Below are 20,429 nucleotides of genomic sequence, written 5' to 3'. Positions count from 1 at the left end.
GTACCTATAGTGGTGCATAGTATGGATGGTGTATATGAACATGCAGACAACATGGCGGTGTATTATCGTACCTATAGCGGTGCATAGTATGGATGGTGTATATGAACATGCAGACAACATGGCGGTATATTATCGTACCTATAGCGGTGCATGGTATGGATGGTGTATATAAACATGCAGACAAGATGGCGGTATATTATCGTACCTATAGCGGTGCATGGTATGGTATGGATGGTGTATATAAACATGCAGACAAGATGGCGGTATATTATCGTACCTATAGAGGTGCATGGTATGGATGGTGTATATAAACATGCAGACAAGATGGCGGTATATTATCGTACCTATAGCGGTGCATGGTATGGTATGGATGGTGTATATAAACATGCAGACAAGATGGCGGTATATTATTATACCTATAGCGGTGCATAGTATGGATGGTGTATATGAACATGCAGACAACATGGCGGTATATTATCGTACCTATAGTGGTGCATAGTATGGATGGTGTATATGAACATGCAGACAACATGGCGGTATATTATCGTACCTATAGCGGTGCATAGTATGGATGGTGTATATGAACATGCAGACAACATGGCGGTATATTATCGTACCTATAGCGGTGCATGGTATGGATGGTGTATATGAACATGCAGACAACATGGCGGTATATTATCGTACCTATAGCGGTGCATAGTATGGATGGTGTATATGAACATGCAGACAACATGGCGGTATATTATCGTACCTATAGCGGTGCATAGTATGGATGGTGTATATAAACATGCAGACAACATGGCGGTATATTATCGCACCTATAGCGGTGCATGGTTCTGGCTGTGCAGGGTTATGGACTGTTGCAGCTTCTCTACTGTGGCAGCACTGAGAGATAGGAGACAAATCGTCAGTGATGTGAATGGCTTCTAGAGACATAAGTGAAACATGACAGGACTCGGCTCTGCACAGATGCACAATATGATCTAGAGAGCAATTACAATGCCACCTTGGGCCATGGAGCCGGTGTCAGTCACTATCTTTGTCTTTCCTAGGCTTCTTCGTGCAGTCGTTGTATAGGTGCACTATAGGGGCATCAGTGACTGCCAGTCATACTGAGATAACACAGGAGGACATACAATACAAGAGGGCTGTATCCAGCACCAGATCGGAAGAAAATCATTGTAAAAACAACCATTTATTGAAAAGTTTTTAAAACTGCCGCACTTCAGACTCTGCGCTCTTAATCCTAGTATGGCGTAGTTCTCCAGCGCTAGGTCGTGGTTAAATAATGAAGGTATAGGATATGATGTAGACAGATCATTAGTTCTCTGAACTGAATATATAGACATTTGTTTTTCAAATCAATGATTTATTTCGTTAATATCCATTAAATCAGTTCCAGCATGCATGCCATCTGGTTCTCTGATCTTTAATGTGAGGAGCCATGAAGCCTCTATGTTTTCTACTATGTGATCCATCGCCTCCTCTCTTGGGTGGAGGAACTTTCTCAGCCGCATTAACCCCGAGGCTTCTGACATCACCATTGTGCTGATGTGGAGAGGCACCGGATACCCTATACCTTCATTATTTCCCCCCCACCTAGCGCTGGAGAGCTAGAACATACTAGGAGAACACATGGTGTGAAGCGCGGCAGTCGTGCATGCCTCGGAGAAATGCTTTTTTTATTAGATGAATTCTTGGTAACATTTTTTTCAATAAATGGTTTTTACAATGATTTTCTTCGGCCCTGGTGCTGGGTGCACCCCTCTTGTAGCCATTTTGCCCTGCTGGGGGGAGTATGCACAATCAGCAGGGGAGCTGGATTAACCTCTTCTTTCCTCTCTAGGAGGACATACAATGTTTAGTCCATGGCTTCCCGCTCATCGGTACAAGCCGTGTCCGCTGCTCCACCAGATCCAGACCGCAGGTGTAGCACCCTGAGGATTCGGCTGCTACAGGGGTATTGCACCTCAACCCAGAGGTGTGATATTCCACTCCCGGGTAAGGATGGAGTGTGGAACTGAGCTCAGAAAGCTGCATGCACTACACACATCCCATTTCCGAGGAACAGACCAACGGTACTCCCACTTAGAAATGTGCAGGTACGACCGAGTCTGTTCCTGGCTGGAGTGGGAGGGGGGTGGTACATCCCAGTAGTGTAGGGGCAGATAGGGGGAGCAGCCTGGGTAAAGTTAGGAGCTCATTGGGTGCTGGTCACCTGAGCTCACACATAGAGGGAGTATTTAAGGTGGGCACCATCTAAGATCAGGGTCAGTCAGTCTGCCACAGACAGTCAGTCTGTCAGTCTTTGCAGAGTCAGAGGAAGAGAGCAGAGAGCAGAGAAGCCCCAGAGAGAGAGAGGAGAAAGAAAGAGAGACCCAGAGGGGGAAACAAGAAAAGGACTCTGAGAACCCAAAGTCCATCATCGGGTGAAGAGTTGGCAATAGGGTACCGGATCCCAAACTGGTGGGGGCTTAAGCACACCCCAGCCAGAGACCGGAGGCCGTGGGCAGGATCTGCCACGGCCACCCACCACATCTACCCTGAAGGCAAACCACATGTAGGGTCAGGGAACCCAAGGCCAAGGGTCTCCCAACAGAAGGCCCGAGGGAGCTGGACCTAGGTGGATCCCTGGTGGGGACGGCCAGAAGAAAGGACAAGAAGGAGGGCTCAGGGTCATGCTCCGGACTTGCTTGGGGGTTGGCTGAATCCAGGACCTGGTGGACGCAGCACGGCTCGGGTGGTCACTTGAAGCTGGAGTGACCGGAACATCAGCAGTGAGTAAATACCCTAAACTGCACAACCCGACTCTGTCTTTAATTACCATCTATGCTGCACCACCACAACCCCCATCCTCTGCACCTGACCCCCTGAGGCTATACCCCACCCGTTGGGGGTTATACTATCAAAAGCTGCACCAACACCATCAGCCTCAGCGGACCCTGCTGCAGCGGCGGCCGTAGTGACCGCAATACAACGGGTGGCGTAGTCGACATAAAGAACTTTATAACATCTGTAGGACTGCCACATACTCTGAGCTTGACACCCTGGGCACGGACCGGGTCACAGCCACTCGGAGACTACAACCCCCATCTGATCCGGCTCCGGGTATTCCCCTAAAGAATATGGCCCAGGGGGCGCGTCACAGGTAACATTCGCTCTATGGATCCAAGGCTGACCAGCCCAGATACTGAACCATTAATGGCAGCAATTCCCTGTATACAGACATATCTTAGGGAACTGCTATTCATGCAATTCCCCAGTATAAGGTGCACCACTATTAAACCAATACCACAGCACTTACTCTTCTCTTTTCCATGAACAGAGTTAAAAAATCATCTATTTCTGTTTTTCCCTCAAGGAAATTTTCGGCAAAATTGTCAGCCTCCTCTTCAGCTTGGTGGGCAGCGACTTTTAACCTGGCCTGTAGTGCGCTGAGACCGCAGCTCTGCGAGGGGGGAAGGAGCAGGACGTTACACCTCATCCCATATGGCACAGGGACTCACCTATTCTACTAGCGGCAGTAGGTTTCCCCAGCAAATGGGGCTCATTTACAGATCATCCATTGCAGCCAATCATAATGCAGCTTTCATTCCTCAAACTGTTCCTAAAAAATGAAAGCCAAGCTCTGGTTGGCTGCTGTGAAAGCATCTGGTCATGTACCATTCACATGCTATAACCTCACAGTACTAATCATCAGGATTAAATACAAGTCTGGACAATTGGACCCGTCGTCTGTCTAGTAGAAAAGATCAGCTGATATAAAAATGTGTATTATATGGAAAACTGGGCGAGATGATGCTGAAAACATTGTATAGGACTATAGTGGCAATCTGGGAACATGTAGCGACTAGTGATGAGCGAGCGTGCTCGTTTAACCCTTTAAACGAGCACACTCGGGTACTCGCTGAGTAGTTTCGTCGTGTTCAGCATTTCCGTTGCAGCCGGGGCGGCTGCATGTATCGCGGCTGTTACACAGCTGTGACACATGCAGGGATTGCCTGTTTGTTAGCCAGTCTCTGCATGTGTCACAGCTGTGTAACAGCCGCGACACATGCAGCTGCTGCGGCTGCAACCGATATGCACAGCACGCCGAAACTACTTGGCGAGTACCCGAGCGTGCTCGTTTAAAGGGTTAAACGAGCACGCTCGCTCATCACTAGTAGCGACATCATACATATAGTAATATTTCAATATTCAGCCAATTCTTGCATGGCCCCCTTACAGTGCACGCCATCCATATCCCCCCGCACTGTAAACCTTTCAGAACGTTCCCTTTGTTCTACTGAACAATAATGTCATTTGTGGCTTCAGCGGCTTTCTGCAGATTAGAAGTCCAGTTTCCACAGGACACATAAAGGGCTTTTATTACCCTTTAACTTATCAAAGAGATCTACTGACAGCACAGCTCTGCAATTAAAGGGAATGTGTCATCAGAAAATGACCAGGACTTTATGTTAAAGGTAACCTGTCAGCTCCCCCGAGATCACAAACCGTCACCATGTATTTATTTCTCACTTTATACCCGTCCTAACAAACCCCTTTTAGTGGCTTTCTGATTTCTGCATTTGGCGAAAATCTATTTTATAATTGTGGTGGCAATTTGCTAATTAGAGGGTGACTAGTGGTGGGGCGCGTTGCAATGCCCCCACAAATATTCACCTACTTATTATCACGGCCGCAGTTATAAAAATGTTAGAAATCAGTAAGCCACTATTAATGGGCTCTTTACACAGGGTACAAAAAGATGAATAAATACATGGTGGCGCTTCGGGAGGCATGAGAAAGCTGACAGGTTCTCTTTACATGTTATTTTTAACTACTGAGTTTTTTTTCAATTTTCCATAACACAATCTAGATAAAAAAAAAATGCAAACTGGCCATTAATCCTAATACTAGACTCAAACTTCTTATTCTGTTCACAAGGCTTTGCATCAGTCTCATGATCATCACAGACAGGATAATAATGAAAGGTAACAATCAATATACAATAGAATCCACCATTCACAAGAGGTGATATCACTGTCCCGCAGTCGCCATCTTCTCTAGCCCCGTATCCGCCACATTACCTCGCTCAGCTCAAGAAGGGGGCTGGAGGCATGGGAACCTAGAAGGAAGCCCCACATGACCGGGATTGGCCAGGAGGGTGCAATTTTTAAATCCCAATGGTCGGGATTGGGTATTGGCTTGGAGGGGCTGGCATTTGGATGGGGGTGGGGTAAAGGGGGGAAGAGGTATAATAGGGAAAAGTGCGGGAAAACGGGCAGTCCAGGGAAGAAGTCATTGAGAGAAGTTCTGGAGCACTGATCAAAAAAAAAAATATATATATATATATATATATTTCTACCTTTCTAATTGCTTGGACACTCTTCTCGCTATTATGGAGTCCGTGGAGTCCCTTATCGCCAGGCTGAGGGAGACTGCCAGATCCAGGCAAGGAGGGTGGCTTGAGGCCCAGCTGGCCGGACTTCTGGGGAATGCCGGAAAGGAAGAATCCCCGTCGGGTTTGGGAAGAAGTGCCAGGAGGACGCGGCCCCCCGAGAGGCTTTCCCTGGAGATGGTTGGTACGGGCAGCAGGCGCAGGCTGCGGAGCCCCTCAGGGGACCCTGTGTCCGGGGAGCATGCCGGCGGAATCCCCTGCCGGCGTGCCCGCCGCGGCAGGAATCCGCCCAGCCGGTCTGCGGGCTCCCCCTGCATCGGGTCGCGGTCCGCGACTGAAGTTCCCCGGTCCGTCGTGGTGCGGCCTCCCCCGTCGGCGCGCCGCAGTACTAGAGCCCAGGCCGCGCCGGAAGCAAGGCCCGGGCCGCAGACGCGTCATCCGGGGGGCGGGGCCTCACCGGAAATGGGGACTACGTCACTTCCGGCCCCGGAGACAGACGAAAGGGACGCACAGCCAATGAGCGGCGGGCGCAGGGACACGCCCCCCACTCCAAGATCCAGCGGAGATTCAAGACGCCGGTTATTTAAAAGAAAAAAGGGCGGCAATCCTGCAGCGGGGAACGGAGGGAACACCAGCGCGGCAGGCACACCTGGCGACGTTCCTGTCGGGGTGCCTGCCAGACAGACCAGAGGGCGCAGACAGCAGCGGAGCTACACGGGCAGGCAGCAACAATTCCAGGACCTGCTGCCTGGCTCAAGTTTCTCCAGGCAGAGGGATGGAGCGGCGGGCAGCAGCACGGAGTTGCCTGGCAGTTATCCACGGACCAACACGGATCGGGCTGGTGAGTCCAGGTCTAAAAATCGCGGAGGTGCACGGTCGGCGGTGAGGACTGGAGGACGAACGGCGGAGAGGTCGGCACGGGCTCGGGTCCCCCCTGGTGAGGAGGAGGCCAGGGGCGCGGGCCTTGAGCAGCAGGGGTCGGTCGGACTGGATTATGGAGAAGAACAAGACGAACCAAGGACTCATCAGGACTCGGGGAGTACGGCTGGCGGGGACACAGCACCTGCGCAGCTTCGTGAGTATGCGTCTATGTATGGTTTGTCGCCCGCGGGGTCTGTAGCGGATGGGTTAGGTGATAGGCAGGTGTCTGGGCCCAGCAGGGAAAATGGTAGGGGAGGTAGTGGGTCAGATGTAAGCGGGTTTAGGGATTTGTTGGTTAGCATGTCGCGCATTTTGGCGAGAATAGACGGCGGGGGGGCCATTCAAAGGGGGTTGTCACCGGCGGGGGCTTGGCTACCTAGTCAACCGGCGTTGTTGCAGGTGGGGAGCGAGTCGGCCAGGTCGGCGGGGTGTACAGCTGGGACACCTTCTGGGGTGTCGGTGTGTGTGCAGACAGAAAAGGAAAATGCGGATAGTATAAAACTGGATGATAGGGCGAAAGGGGAGGTATACGTGTGCTTTGAGGGGCCATTGGGGGCGCATTTAAAAAAAGAGGTTAAAGAAAAAATTTGGCGGGACGAGTATGTCGAAATTTTTTCCCTTCTTCCGTTGGAAAAGTTTAACCTGGATAAGGGAAAAAAGGAAGACAGTAAAAAAGAGGAAGAAGAGAAGCGTAGGTGAAGGTTGATTCCACAGACGTTTGTCAATTGGTTGCAAGCATTTGCAATATTGGCTAGCGTTATTGGAGAAAAAGCTCCTGATAATTGTTCGGGTTTGTTTTGCTACCTTGATGCTATTGGGGAGGCTTATAGGACTTACGGGGGTCAGGCATGGTTACGATATGACGAGCAATTTCGTCAGAGGAAGGCAGTCCGCCCTGAGATCAGATGGGATCAAAAGGACATTGGTTTGTGGCTGAAGGTTATGGCCCCACTGAGGTATGGGCAGTCCTTTCATGGGAGCAGCAGTAGTGGTAACCAATCTGCAGGACAAGGGGGAGGTAAACAAGGGGCACAAAGCACTAAGAAGGAAGTGGGAACTTGCTGGCAATTTAATGACGGCCAATGCAAGTACGGGACCTCCTGTAAATTCAAACACGTGTGCTCCCATTGTAATGGAAGCTCACACGGGGCATCAAAATGCTTTAAGAAGGGTAAAGGAAAGCCGACAGTGGGTACCGGTCAAAGGGTTGACTCCGGTGAGGGTGCACGCGATGGCCCCCTTTCTAAGTAGGTATCCGGATCAGTCGAAGGCTAAGGTCATTTCGGATGGGTTTTTGGAAGGTTTTAGAATCCCTCCTCCTGAGCACGAGGTCCCCTTTTCACTAAAAAATTTGACGTCGGCTTCCCTTCATCCGGAAGTGGTTAGCGTGAAGTTGGCTAAGGAGGTGGAATTGGGCAGAATGGCGGGACCGTTTCGGGTATTACCTAGCAGTGGGGTGATTATCTCGCCACTGGGGGTTGTGCCCAAAAAAGAGCTGAATAAGTTTCGTTTGATTCAGCATTTGTCGTACCCGAAGGGGCTCTCGGTGAATGATGGCATTGCACAGGAATTATGTTCAGTTGAATATACATCATTTGATGCGGCGGTGCGATGGGTACGGCGATATGGGTCAGGATCGTTGCTAGCCAAGACGGATATCGAGTCGGCTTTTCGGTTGCTGCCAGTTCACCCGGATAGCATCCCGTTGTTAGGTTGTTTTTGGAATGGGGCATATTACATGGATAGGTGTTTGCCAATGGGTTGTGCAATTTCGTGTTCTTTGTTTGAAACGTTTAGTACCTTTTTGGAATGAGTGGTGAAGGACCTGGCATCAGTTAATTCAGTCATTCATTATTTGGATGATTTTTTGTTTATAGGCCCTCCGCAATCGTTATTGTGTAGGAATTTGTTAGGTACTATGGTGTGGGTAGCGGAGCATTTTGGCGTACCATTGGCAAAAGAAAAGACGGAAGGCCCTTGCACAATCCTAAGTTTTTTGGGCATTGTTATTGATACAGAAAGGATGGAGTGCCGGTTACCTGAAGATAAATTGTGTCTGCTCAAGCAGGAGGTCGATAGAGTCGGGAGGTTGCGCAAGGTGACCCTGAGGGAGCTACAATCGCTGTTGGGGCGCTTAAATTTTGCATGCAGGATTATGCCAATGGGCAGAATATTTTGTCGCAGGTTGTCAGGCGCCACAGCAGGAGTGCGTGGGGCTCATCATTTTATCCGCCTAAATAAGGAACACAAGGAGGACCTGAGGGTTTGGAAGTTGTTTTTGGAAAGCTATAATGGCAGGTCATTAATCCAGCAGGAGTTTGTAAGCAGTTTTGATTGTGAGATTTTTACAGATGCTGCGGGAGGTGCTGGATACGGGGCCTACTGGAAAGGGCGGTGGAGTGTTGGGGCATGGCCGATTGGGTGGACGGAGAGGGGACTTACGAGGAACCTGGCGTTTTTGGAATTGTTCCCTATTGTTGTTGCGGTTACTATTTGGGGGGAGTGTTTTGCCAACAGGAGAATTCGGTTTCATTGCGACAACATGGGAGTGGTGTCTGTCATCAACAGCTTGTCGGCCTCATCCCCACCAGTTATTAGGCTGCTCAGGGAACTAGTTCTTTGTTGTCTCAATTTGAACGCTTGGATTACAGCGGTACATGTTCCAGGTGTACAAAATTCTATAGCAGATGCCTTATCTCGTTTTCAGTGGGACCGTTTTCGGGCGCTAGCACCAGAGGCAGGGGACGTGGGTCAAGAATGCCCTTCGCATTTGTGGCAAATGGTTATGGAGGAGCCGGACGGTTAATAAGGGAGTCCATTACGAGGCAGACCTGGGCATCATACGAGGCATCATGGCGAGTATGGCAAAGTTGGATTCTGGAGTGGGGTGTGATGGAGAGTGATGGAGATAGAGAGATGGCGGTATTGTTTCTTGTGGGAAGGGCAGCAGAGATTGGATGGTCTGTGTCAAAAGTTGGTAAATTTGTTGCAGGATTGGCATTCGGTTTTAGATTACAGGGGTTAAAAGATGTTACAAAATCCCCAACAGTGTCACCAGCAAAGCACCCCCCACACCATCACACCTCCTCCTCCATGCTTCACGGTGGGAACCAGGCATGTAGAGTCCATCCGTTCACCTTTTCTGCGTCGAACAAAGACGAATGCCAAGAGTGTGCAAAGCAGTCATGAAAGCAAAAGGTGGCTACTTTGAAGAACCTAGAGTATAAGACATATTTTCAGTTGTTTCGCACTTTTTTGTTAACTATATAATTCCACATGTGTTAATTCATAGTTTTGATGCCTTCAGTGTGAATGTACAATTTTCATAGTCATGAAAATACAGAAAAATCTTTAAATGAGAAGGTGTGTCCAAACTTTTGGTCTGTACTGTATATCTATCTATCTATATTTTTTTTCCCAAGAACCAGAAAAACTCTTCATTCCTCAAAACCGTATTCAACTACCATCCACCAAATCTTACTTGCCAGCTCCTCGATATTTTTCACTAGCTCCTCTTTATCAGATATAATCTGTTTTAGTTGTGGAAGATTTACAAACTGCTCCAGAAGAATATCCTCTTGCTCCATCATATCGGTGAGCTGTGACACGCTGAAGTCGAAAAAAAGAGAAACGTGCGTCGAAGACTTTCATGGAAATGTTACAACAGGGTACAGAGAAGCCAGTGTGCAGAATAAGCACGCACAGACTTATCTATAGGGGTGGCCCTGGGGAATACTAGGATGGATGTCATTTTATCATTAGAACTAATATAGAATTCAGAATTTTTTTTTTTGACAAATAAAAATTTAACTTTTTTTTATTTTTATTTTAGTTGTAAAAATACAAACCTCAAATCTGACAACTCAGGAAACGTTTCAGGGAGATCAGGCATCTTATATGTAAAACCATTCACACCCACCTAAGAAATATATACAGGTACTGGTGAGAGACTACAGAAACAGAAATGTTCGGTGCCTAGGTTACCGGCCACTGCTGCTGTCTATCAGTGGTGGCCAGTCTCCTAGGCAAGGAAAGCAGTTTGCTATACAGCTTGCAAGTGCAGCTCTGAAGTTGGCCAGATCCCTGGATTCAGTACCTCTGTGCTCCTCCGACGCTGCAAAGTCAAAGCGGTCTCTGCCGACAGCAGAGGAAAGTGCATAGTTCAGACCAGCGGCGCGACCATGCCGCTGGTTGAAACTGTCCATCTTCAGGAGAGCACTGCCCCAGCAAGGAGGTAGCCAGCAAGACAGAGGAGCAGTGTGCTCCTGATGAAACAAGATTAGACAAGCTCTTAAAGGGGTTTTCTGATCCGACATGACACTGACTGCAGACTTGTGAATTCTCACATAGTGTGCACTGCTGTCTGCAAGTACGCGCTATGCATACTCCCAGCCAGAATCCAACTACAGTTCAAGGCCTCGCACAATACTCTTGCATTGAGCGCGCTGGAAACAGTGTAGCCAGATTGTGGCCGGAAGTACGCATATTGTATACTTGTGGCCACCTGACCGCCTTTCCCGGTGTGGACACCACAGAATCCTCACTGTGTGCAGTGTGCTCTATGTGAGGATTCACAAGTCTGCAGTCATACACAGTGACTGCAGACTTGTCGTTTTAGACCAGACAACCCCTTTACAGAAACATCTTCCCTGCCCACCTATTAAAGTTTAATTGACATTTTTTGGCTTTTTCTGATCACGGCTGCGCACTTACTTCAGACGGGGGGACAGGCACCGGCAGATCTGTAATTAGGCCGTATGCGGGGGCGGCAGTTTTGGCAGAGTTGTATGTGGAAGGAACAGGTTCAGATACTGGCACTGATCTATTGTTATCTTGTGTAGGGAAAGGTGGAAACAAAGAAAAGCCAGAAAGAGGGTGCAGAGGCCTCCCTGCGGGATTGCTGTACAGGCGGAAAGACAAGAAAGGGTTTCCCTCATTAGATTAGTATTCTCCCAAGCACCATCGTAATGAAATAGGACATACAATATCTGTAGGTAGATGCTGTGTCGCCAACATGCCAGCAGATAGATCAGCCTATTATGTGCTGTAATTCTGCAGCTCTGAACATACTGTGTACGGACAGATACACACGTATTAACACACAGTTACCCTGCAATCCTATTAGTATACCAGAGATGTTAATGTGCAGATAAGGTTACTGACAGGCTTCATGAGGACACAATGTAGCCCGTACTCCACATGGGCTGCCAGATGATCACCTCTCCTCTACTGCTAGTGTAGCCGCCATGCAAGGTGCACAATGGGAGAGAACTGTCCGGGCCCTGCTTACCGGCAGCAGCAACATACAGCACATCCACGGACAGAAAATGTACAAGAGAAGTAAGAGGAGCCGTCTGGATGGTATATAGCACCCTGTAATGCTGGGTTTAGTCATTATACCCATTCTGCCCATCAGCAGCATCATATCCATAGGCAGTCACTTCTGGAGATGTTTAGACGGGCGAGCCGCACTTCTGTCCGCACAGAATGATGGTTAATATGATAGAATCTCAGCAGCACACGATCTGATCACACAGGGCGATGATGTGCTGCCAATAACGCTACAGCTTAAGCAGTCTTGAAAATGACCGCCCCATCGCACCAGCTTTGTGCTCCAAGTCTCTTCTATTCACCGCCACAGATTTCTGTTGAGTGATGGAGATAAATTGACATCACTGTGACTCCAACTTGTCACTACAACTGAAGACTTCTTTGGTCTCTGAAGTGTAAATGATTGTGAACACACCGCCATTTCCACAGCTCCCATAGCGTTGGCCTATGTTCACATGTCCAGTAATCATCAGGTAGGATGGATCCAGCAGCGATCCATTCACACACAAAAAAAAAATAATTGACACAACTTTTTTGTCCACCTGAAAAGAAACTAATTTCAACTCGGTCCATTTTCTAAACACTGACGTCTATGGAAAACGGATCCGTTTATTAGCCATCTGTTTTCTTCCTTTTGAAACTGATCCAGTAAATAGAACAATTAACCTTTTGCCAAATGAAAAAAAAAATGGATGGCTAATTAACAAATCAGTTTTCCATAGGGTTCAATGTTACAAAATGGATCAAATTGAAATAAGTTTGTTTTTTTTGCCACATAAAAAAAAGTTGGGCCTGCACAACTGTTCTGTTATCAGATTGCTGCTGGATACGGACTATGTTCACACATCCAGTAATCATGTTAGAACGCTCTAATGGATGATTACTGACGTGTGAACATAGTCTCATGTGCAGCGGCATCATGCAGAGTTTCCCCGACACACCGTGTCTGCAAATTGAGAATCTGGTTTGGCTTTTATCCTAAGTCATATGGCAAGGCTCGTTAAAGGGTCGATATTGACTTTTAGGATTACTTCCAAAAGGTGGCGCTAAAGTTCTAATCCTCTTCCTCTCTGAAGAGACAATTTGCATATTTAATTGCCCAGAGGAGCATGCACGGCTTATACGTCTCCTCACTCTGACATGCCAGGCTTGGCTTGGCATTCTCCACAAGGAGAAACGCTAGCCCTTAGACCCCAACCACTCGGTACAAAACTCTCAGCATTGGTGTACAGTGGGTATTCCCATCAAACAATATGGAAAGGAGGGGACCCATAATTTGTAAAGTCTGAATTTTGATAATGTTAAAAGTCTAAAGGAGAGAAAAAGAAATGTTCAGGTACAAGTTAAGGTACAACTCTACAAAGAAACCTGCAGTCAAAATTAGAACTTACTGTCATTTGCTACATGGAACCACAAATTCAGCCGCAATGTGAGGGTAAACAATCGTTCAGATGAGCAGAAATAAGTGCTAAAAGCGGATGTGCCATCTTATCAAGTAGAAGTGCACCGCTCCCCAGCCTCCTCGCTTCCCGATTTATGGGGAGCAGTGCGCTCCTGCTTGATTGACAGCTTGGTGCAGCGGCATGTGTTGTGCGGCTTGTCCGAACTATGCGCTCTCTGGTGCTGCAAGCAGAGATCATTTTGCCTTTGCAGCATCTGGGAAGCAGCGGCACTGAAGCCGGCAGTGCGCTCCAGCCATCCAGCCAGCTTCGGGCAGTGCTTACAAGCTCTACTGGGAAGGACTTGTATTTTGCCACCGCAGAAGCAGAAAAGAATAAAATTAAATATACTTCCATTGTTGAGAATGGAAAGGATTTTTAATAACAAGTAAATTACTAAATTGCTTGATTTTACAAGAATTTTGCAATTTCACCACTTTAAGAATATTGGAATAACCCTTTAAACTTAGATGATATTCCACCATAACAATGGAAGGATCTGAGATCTCAGGACAATATAATTACTTACTAGGGGAAAGAGCCAGAGGTTGGGGCCAGGGTTGGAGGGCTTTTCCAAAACTCTTCTAGTAAATTCTGGACTATTTTCCCAAGATCTGAGTGCATAGTAAACTAAAAAAGGAGAAAATTGTTAAGATGTTAACAGCTGTAAACTCTCATCAGAAAGAATCATGTGGCTAATGCCATAATAACACCTAACATGATCAGAGATTCCTGGCTTTACACTGTGTTCCAAATTATTATGCAAATAATATTTTCTCAGATTTTCCCAAATTACCTATATGAATTGCAGTCATTGTAATTTTCCAGTCAAATAACTATTAGAGTACAATTGAAAGGTTTTTGTACAAACTGCCTATGATAACAGTATATTATTAAAAAAATAAAAAACTCAAACTGCACTCAAAATGCATGTTCCAAATTATTATGCACAGCAGAGTTTTCAACCTTTTCATTTTAATAAAGAACAAAAAAAATGTCTTTTTTGAAATTATAAGCATTAGCAGGTTATTACACACTGAAATCAAACAGTTTTCAACTCAAAACTTTATTCTAGGTGATGTTACATTTGCACATAGGACCCCTTGTTCGAAAGGAGCTTCTGAACTCTCTCGTCCATTGAATTTGTCAGGTTTTGGATGGTTTCTGCTTCAATTGTTTTGCATGAGGACAGAATACCCTCCCAGAGCTGTTGCTTAGATGTGAACTGCCTCCAGCCATCATAGACACTCCTTCTGATGATGCTCCAGAGGTTCTCAATGGGGTTGAGGTCAGGGGAGCATGGGGGCCACACCATAAGTTTGTCCCCTTTTATGCCCATAGCAGCCAGAGATGCAGATGTGTTATGTGCATCATGAGACGGTGCATTATCATGCATGAAATGATCTTGATGGTCCAGATGGATGGAGTGGAGGATGGCTGGTTGATGGACACCCCATGCAAACACGGCTACGGTGCTAACAAGAAGGAGGTGGAGTAATGTCTTGGGCTGGAATCATGGGGAGAGGGATTGTCGGCCCTTTTAGGATCCCTGAAGGGGTAAAGATGAACTCCATAATGTATGTTGAGTTTCTCAAACAGCACTTCCTTCCATGGTTCAAGAAGAAGAACCGTGTATTCCACAGCAAGATCATTTTCATGCATTATAATGCCCCATCTCATGCTGCACATAACACATCTGCATCTCTGGCTGCTATGGGCATAAAAGGGGACAAACTTATGGTGTGGCCCCCATGCTCCCCTGACCTCAACCGCATTGAGAACCTCTGGAGCATCATCAAAAGGAGTGTCTATGATGGCGGGAGGCAGCTCACATCTAAGCAACAGCTCTGGGAGGGTATTCTGTCCTCATGCAAAACAATTGAAGCAGAAACCATCCAAAACCTGACAAATTCAATGGACGAGAGAGTTCAGAAGCTCCTTTCGAACAAGCGGTCCTAGGTGCAAATGTAACATCACCTAGAATAAAGTTTTGATTTGAAAACTGTTTGATTTCAGTTTGTAATAACCTGCTAATGCTTATAATTTCAAGAAAGACCATTTTTTTGTTCTTTATTAAAATGAAAAGGTTGAAAACTCTGCTGTGCATAATAATTTGGAACATGCATTTTGAGTGCAGTTTGAGTTTTTTTTTGTTTTTTTTTAAATATACTGTTATCATAGGCAGTTTGTACAAAAACCTTTCAATTGTACTCTAATAGTTATTGACTGGAAAATTACAATGACTGCAATTCATATAGGTAATATGGGAAAATCTGAGAAAATATTATTTGCATAATAATTTGGAACACAGTGTATACAGACCACAAAGTATGGCAGTATCAGCGATCAAGCAGACAAGGGCTGGAGAGAGCAGGAGAGACTCTAGAAAGACGCTCGAGAGAGAGAGCAGGAGAGACGCTCGAGAGAGAGAGGAGGAGAGACGCTCGAGAGAGAGAGAGCAGGAGAGACGCTAGAAAGACGCTCGAGAGAGAGAGAGCAGGAGAGACGCTCGAGAGAGAGAGCAGGAGAGACGCTCAAGATCAGGAGAGACGCTCGAGAGAGAGAGAGCAGGAGAGACGCTCGAGAGAGAGAGAGCAGGAGAGACGCTCGAGAGAGAGAGCAGGAGAGACGCTCAAGATCAGGAGAGATGCTCGAGAGAGAGAGCAGGAGAGACGCTCGAGAGAGAGAGAGAGCAGGAGAGACGCTCAAGATCAGGAGAGACGCTCGAGAGAGAGAGAGCAGGAGAGACGCTCGAGAGAGAGCAGGAGAGACGCTCGAGAGAGAGAGAGCAGGAGAGACGCTCGAGAGAGAGAGAGCAGGAGAGACGCTCGAGAGAGAGAGCAGGAGAGACGCTCGAGAGAGAGAGAGCAGGAGAGACGCTTGAGGGAGAGAGCAGGAGAGACGCTCGAGAGAGAGAGCAGGAAAGAAGCTTGAGAGAGAGAGAGCAGGAGAGACGCTCGAGAGAGAGAGAGCAGGAGAGACGCTCGAGAGAGAGAGAGCAGGAGAGACGCTCGAGAGAGAGATCAGGAGAGACGCTCGAGAGAGAGAGCAGGAGTGACGCTCGAGAGAGAGAGCAGGAGAGACGCTCGAGAGAGAGAGCAGGAGAGACGCTCGAGAGAGAGAGAGCGGGAGAGACGCTCGAGAGAGAGAGAGCAGGAGAGACGCTCGACAGAGAGCAGGACAGACGCTCGAGAGAGAGCAGGAGAGACGTTAGAAAGATGCTCGAAAGAGAGAGAGCAGGAGAGACGCTAGAAAGACGCTCGAGAGAGAGAGAGAGCAGGAGAGACGCTCGAGAGAGTGAGAGCAGGAGAGACGCTAGAAAGACGCTCAAGAGAGAGAGAGCAGGAGAGACGCTCGAGAGAGAGAGAGCAGGAGAGACGCTAGAAAGACGCTCGAGAGAGAGAGAGCAGGAGAGACGCGCGAGAGAGAGAGCAGGAGAGACGCTCGAGAGAGAGAGCAGGAGAGACGCTCAAGATCAGGAGAGACGCTCGAGAGAGAGAGAGCAGGAGAGACGCTCGAGAGAGAGAGAGCAGGAGAGACGCTCGAGAGAGAGAGCAGGAGAGACGCTCAAGATCAGGAGAGATGCTCGAGAGAGAGAGAGCAGGAGAGACGCTCGAGAGAGAGAGAGAGCAGGAGAGACGCTCAAGATCAGGAGAGACGCTCGAGAGAGAGAGAGCAGGAGAGACGCTCGAGAGAGAGCAGGAGAGACGCTCGAGAGAGAGAGAGCAGGAGAGACGCTCGAGAGAGAGAGAGCAGGAGAGACGCTCGAGAGAGAGAGCAGGAGAGACGCTCGAGAGAGAGAGAGCAGGAGAGACGCTTGAGAGAGAGAGAGCAGGAGAGACGCTCGAGAGAGAGAGCAGGAAAGAAGCTTGAGAGAGAGAGAGCAGGAGAGACGCTCGAGAGAGAGAGAGCAGGAGAGACGCTCGAGAGAGAGAGAGCAGGAGAGACGCTCGAGAGAGAGATCAGGAGAGACGCTCGAGAGAGAGAGCAGGAGTGACGCTCGAGAGAGAGAGCAGGAGAGACGCTCGAGAGAGAGAGCAGGAGAGACGCTCGAGAGAGAGAGAGCAGGAGAGACGCTCGGGAGAGAGAGAGCAGGAGAGACGCTCGAGAGAGAGAGCAGGAGAGATGCTCGAGAGAGAGAGCAGGAGAGACGCTCGAGAGAGAGAGCAGGAGAGACGCTCGAGAGAGAGAGAGCGGGAGAGACGCTCGAGAGAGAGAGCAGGAGAGACGCTCGACAGAGAGCAGGACAGACGCTCGAGAGAGAGCAGGAGAGACGCTCGAGAGAGAGAGCAGGAGAGATGCTCGAGAGAGAGAGAGCAGGAGAGACGCTCGAGAGAGAGAGCAGGAGAGACGCTCGAGAGAGAGAGAGCAGGAGAGACGCTCGAGAGAGAGAGAGCAGGAGAGACGCTCGAGAGAGAGAGAGCAGGAGAGACGCTCGAGAGAGAGAGAGCAGGAGAGACGCCCGAGAGAGAGAGAGCAGGAGAGACGCTCGAGAGAGAGAGAGCAGGAGAGACGATAGAGAGAGAGAGACGCTCGAGAGAGAGCAGGAGAGAAGCTCGAGAGAGAGAGCAGGAGAGATGCTCGAGAGAGAGAGCAGGAGAGACTCTCGAGAGAGAGCAGGAGAGACGCTCGAGAGAGAGCAGGAGAGACGCTCGAGAGAGAGAGCAGGAGAGACGCTCGAGAGAGAGAGCAGGAGAGACGCTCGAGAGAGAGAGAGCAGGAGAGACGCTAGAGAGAGAGAGATGCTCGAGAGAGAGAACAGGAGAGAAGCTCGAGAGAGAGAGAGCAGGAGAGACGCTCGAGAGAGAGCAGGAGAGACGCTCGAGAGAGAGAGCAGGAGAGACGCTCGAGAGAGAGAGCAGGAGAGACGTTCGAGAGAGAGAGAGCAGGAGAGACACTCGAGAGAGAGAGAGCAGGAGAGACGCTCGAGAGAGAGCAGGAGAGACGCTCGAGAGAGAGAGCAGGAGAGACGCTCGAGAGAGAGCAGGAGAGACGCTCGAGAGAAAGAGCAGGAGAGAAGCTAGAGAGAGAGAGCAGGAGAGACGCTCGAGAGAGAGAGCAGGAGAGATGCTCGAGAGAGAGAGCAGGAGAGACGCTCGAGAGAGAGAGAGCAGGAGAGACGCTCGAGAGAGAGCAGGAGACACGCTCGAGAGAGAGAGCAGGAGAGATGCTCGAGAGAGAGAGCAGGAGAGACGCTCGAGAGAGAGAGCAGGAGAGACGCTCGAGAGAGAGCAGGAGAGACGCCCGAGAGAGAGAGCAGGAGAGACGCTCGAGAGAGAGCAGGAGAGACGCTCGAGAGAAAGAGCAGGAGAGAAGCTAGAGAGAGAGAGCAGGAGAGACGCTCGAGAGAGAGAGCAGGAGAGATGCTCGAGAGAGAGAGCAGGAGAGACGCTCGAGAGAGAGAGAGCAGGAGAGACGCTCGAGAGAGAGCAGGAGACACGCTCGAGAGAGAGAGCAGGAGAGATGCTCGAGAGAGAGAGCAGGAGAGACGCTCGAGAGAGAGAGCAGGAGAGACGCTCGAGAGAGAGAGAGCAGGAGAGACGCTCGAGAGAGAGAGCAGGAGAGACGCTCGAGAGAGAGCAGGAGAGACGCCCGAGAGAGAGAGCAGGAGAGACGCTCGAGAGAGAGCAGGAGAGACGCTCGAGAGAAAGAGCAGGAGAGAAGCTAGAGAGAGAGAGCAGGAGAGACGCTCGAGAGAGAGAGCAGGAGAGATGCTCGAGAGAGAGAGCAGGAGAGACGCTCGAGAGAGAAAGAGCAGGAGAGACGCTCGAGAGAGCAGGAGAGACGCTCGATAGAAAGCAGGAGCAACTGTCAATCACTTCATCACTATATGACTCAGTAATGATACCTATAGCATATTACTCAGGGTGACAACATGGCAGCTCACAGAGTTACTTTCATGATCTAGATTTGCTAAATTGGAGACATATCATGATACAGAGCCCATGTCCATGACTTATGTCAGCTCCAAAGTGAAATATGTATTGAAAAAAAAAAAAAAAAATTATATATATATACACACACATATACATACACTGCTCAAAAAAATAAAGGGAACATTCAAATAACACATCCTAGATCTGAATGAATGAAATATTCTCATTGAATACTTTGTTCTGTACAAAGCTGAATGTGCTGACAACAAAATCACATAAAAATCATCAATGGAAATCAAATTTATTAACTAATGGAGGCCTGGATTTGGAGCCACCCCCAAAATTAAAGTGGTAAAACACACTACAGGCTGATCCAACTTTGATGTAATGTCCTTAAAACAAGTCAAAATGAGGTTCAGTATTGTGTGTGGCCTCCACGTGCCTGTATGACCTCCCTACAACGCCTGGGCATGCTCCTGATGAGGTTGCGGATGGTCTCCTGTGCGATCTCCTCCCAGACCTGGACTAAAGCATCCGCCAACTCCTGGACAGTCTGTGGTGCAACGTGACGTTGGTGGAGCGAGACATGATGTCCCAGATGTGCTCAATCGGATTCAGGTCTGGGGAACGGGCGGGCCAGTCCATAGCTTCAATGCCTTCATCTTGCAGGAACTGCTGACACACTCCAGCCACATGAGGTCTGGCATTGTCCTGCATTAGGAGGAACCCAGGGCAAACCTCACCAGCATATGGTCTCACAAGGGGTCTGAGGATCTCATCTCGGTATCTAATGGCAGTCAGGCTACTTCTGGCGAGCACATGGAGGGCTGTGCAGCCCTCCAAAGAAATGCCACTCCACACCATTACTGACCCACTGCCAAACCGGTCATGCTGAAGGATGTTGCAGGCAGCAGATCGCTCTCCGCGGCGTCTCCAGACTCTGTCATGTCTGTCACATGTGCTCAGTGTGAACCAGCTTTCATCTGTGAAGAGCACAGGGTGCCAGTGGCGACTTTGCCAATCCTGGTGTTCTGTGGCAAATGCCAAGCGTCCTGCACAATGTTGGGATGTGATCACAACCCCCATCTGTGGACGTCGGACCTTCATACCACCCTCATGGAGTCGGTTTCTAACCGTTTGTGCAGACACATGAACATTTGTGGCCTGCTGGAGGTCATTTTGCAGGGCTCTGTCAGTGCTCCCCCTGTTCCTCCTTGCACAAAGGCTGAGGTAGCGGTCCTGCTGCTGGGTTGTTGCCCTCCTACGGCCCCCTCCTTGTCTCCTGGTGTACTGGCCTGTCTCCTGGTAGCACCTCCAGCCTCTGGACACTACGCTGACAGACACAGCAAACCTTCTTGCCACAGCTCGCACTGATGTGCCATCCTGGATGAGCTGCACTACCTGAGCAACTTCTGTGGGTTGTAGAGTCTGTCTCATGCTACCACGAGTGTGAAAGCATAACCAACATTCAAAAGTGACCAA

General features: G+C 48.9%; 1 pseudogene; it reads right to left on the bottom strand.

The window, feature by feature from the left end:
• Positions 1 to 818: 818 nt before the first annotated feature.
• LOC141236816 (vacuolar protein sorting-associated protein 37A-like) overlaps positions 819 to 20,429 on the bottom strand; it is a 37,480-nt pseudogene continuing 17,869 nt past the window's right edge.

The sequence above is a fragment of the Phyllobates terribilis genome, unplaced genomic scaffold (assembly GCF_046119375.1).
Source record: "Phyllobates terribilis strain yellow unplaced genomic scaffold, ASM4611937v1 Scaffold_715__1_contigs__length_759695, whole genome shotgun sequence".
Lineage (NCBI taxonomy): Eukaryota > Metazoa > Chordata > Amphibia > Anura > Dendrobatidae > Phyllobates > Phyllobates terribilis.
This window is presented reverse-complemented; position numbering and strand designations above follow the sequence as displayed.